Below are 2,884 nucleotides of genomic sequence, written 5' to 3'. Positions count from 1 at the left end.
ATGTTGTGTCGTCGATCTCCTCTTATATTGAATGCGTTTCCCTCAGTTTTAGTTTGTAAACCGGATTTGTTTTTTTCTATTGATTTATGAGTTTTGAACAGCGGTATACTACTCTTGCCTTTATTTATACTGCTTTTCAACTCGAACAACAATTTTAAGAAATCGTATGTAGCAATTTGAAGAAATCATACAATTTGAATTTGCTGAGACATCAGTTGACTTTGCATATAGATTAAAGTCTTTTAAAGCTTCCACACTGTGTGAATCAGTACTTTATCACCACGTATGATACATTTAGTAACTTTAATTTGATGTTTTCAACGTTTTCTGTTACTGTTATTTAACAGGTTTGAAAAGTTTTATTAAACGTGCTTCCTTCAAAAATTAAATAAAATGTTGTTATATCGTCATTTGCAAATATAAAAAAACATCTAATTTGAATTTACGTATTAATACATAATTCTTCTTATATAATTCATTTCTTGTGGTATTAATTTGAAAATATCAATGGTTTGTTTCTCCAGAAGAAAATAGGAAAATTGTAGGTGATGACCTTTGACCTTGATTTTCGGTAAAATTGTAACAGTTTTTATATTTACGACACATATTTTGAAAAGTACACGATTTCAGCTTTCCAATGAGGTATTTAGTTATTTATATTTCTATAATTGTCGTCTCCGCTGATCAACTAAGAATATAACCATAAAAGAATGGATGTGAAATACCTGCTGCATGTTGATTTATATTTACGAATGATGTCCTTTTACCGATAATTAGACTTAATAAATGTTTTGACTAATCCGTGATAACGAAAGCCCTGGTGTAATGATTTTTCTATAATACAGAGATTTCCTTCATAATAATCAAATACGTTGTTACATACACGAGCGGATTTAAACAACAGATAAATAACAACAGAAAATGAAAAAAGAAAACTCCTCTCATTTATCATTAATTTTGGTATCAAGCTTCCCGTTAACGATATAGATGTCAATCAGTGTTCATTGTTTGTATGGGGTGTTGTTTAAATTGCTGATTTTGTCTTAAATTGTAACTCATAACAATAAAGGAACATGTCTACACGAATGAATCACGAAGCTACCCGAAGGTCTTACGATGGCAACACGACTTCGCGAAGACCTCGTAATCCCGTCGTGTTGCCATCGAATAAAAGTACGAAGGCGACAAGATGGAACTACGACGGCAATAAATCCAGCTAAATGCAAGTTAATTTTCGCGCTAAAATACATTTAAAGTGCCATGCGCGATATGCACTGGTCAGTCTAATACGACAGTTAAGAAAGACGTTCACAAAACATGGAGCTCATATCATATGATTCTATGAGAACAAGAAGAGCAGCTATTACAGGCTCAATATTTACTTTTACAAGTAAAATATTATTTTTTGTCAATTTTTCATATCAATTAACATGATGAAAATCATAAACGCGCCTCGTACACCAACACTGCAGGTACACGTATATAGGGAAACCAACTTTTTCTTCATTATTCTGACTTTTTATGTATCGTCTGAGTTGTTGTCACACGAACGTTTACTCCATAACTATTTTGTTTGTCATATTTTGCTGCATTTGTTGCTTTCCCCACATCCTTCCTTTTGTCTATATTATTATGAAATTCTCCTGGAAAGAGCTCTTTTTGAATAAAAAAGATCAACGAACCCATTACCTTGCCTTTAAGATAGATCAGTAAACATGGGCATAATTATGGGTGATTATTCAGACTAGTGCACACATTATACAGTTCAAACAAGGCAACGCCGAGCGTGGCATCCCCTCGTATGTAACATGTTGGGGGCAAATATGGACACTATATTTGTATATGACACATGCAGAAAATGGTAAATTGAATATGCATATTTGATACATAAACTATTTTTTTTAAAATCAACCAAAACATTCAGTGACTGGAAATACCTTTAATATTGTCTTTTGAACCAGCAGGTAAAAAAATGAGCAACCAATTTCCTGTGTATTATGCTATTTCAATGAGAAAAAACAAGTCCATCTGCATGACCTTGACCTTTGGCCTTGAATGTAAAAAATGTCAGATAATTACAAGGAGGAACAATATACCAAATGTGGTAAAAATCTCTTGAAGCATATAGGTTTTAGAGTGTCCACAAGGATGATATTGCCTTGTATTACAACTGCCACTGTGACCTTGACCTTTGAACTTTAAAGTCAGTAGCGCTTAAGATATTCTTAACGAGTAACACCATACCAAGTTTTGAGCATTTTGGTTCTAGAGTGTCCATGATAATTTTATCTACACGCAACTTACATGTAGTAGGCGAGGGGATAATAAACTAAGTTTTATAAGAATTAGACAAAAAAAAGATCGATTTCCCGCCATGCATGGCAGACTTGTACAGAAACGATATGTTGTCGAAATTCTGTTCGTATCATAAAAAAAGTTCAAAACAGGTAGAACGCATTTTTAGATCGTTTGTATACTTGTATTATGTACATACATGTATTTTACTCTTTATTTATCTTGTTTATTTTCCATCGCGCCATCATCGTAATCTATCGTGTAGCCTTCGTAATCCATCGTGTAGCCTTCGTGATCCATCGTGTAGGCTTCGGTTGAGATATGAAGCTTAGATACCCGTCTTCGGTTGACCTTCGTATGTCCATCTTTTGCTATCGTATATAATTTCGGCACCATCGTATAGACTTCGTTATTCATCGTACTTGCTTCGGTCACTTTTTGGTATTTTAACTAGATCGGGACCAACTTCGTAATTTTGAAACTTACAATTTTCGCATTCGGGTGGCCATCGTATATAAAAATCAGGACAGTGTGACGCGGGCATATTAAGCATGTCTACTAATGATATCTAAAAATTTAAGTAGTTCAT

Source organism: Mytilus galloprovincialis, chromosome 6 (assembly GCF_965363235.1).
Source record: "Mytilus galloprovincialis chromosome 6, xbMytGall1.hap1.1, whole genome shotgun sequence".
NCBI lineage: Eukaryota > Metazoa > Mollusca > Bivalvia > Mytilida > Mytilidae > Mytilus > Mytilus galloprovincialis.
The sequence above is the reverse complement of the archived record's forward strand: the minus strand, read 5'-3'. Positions refer to the sequence as shown.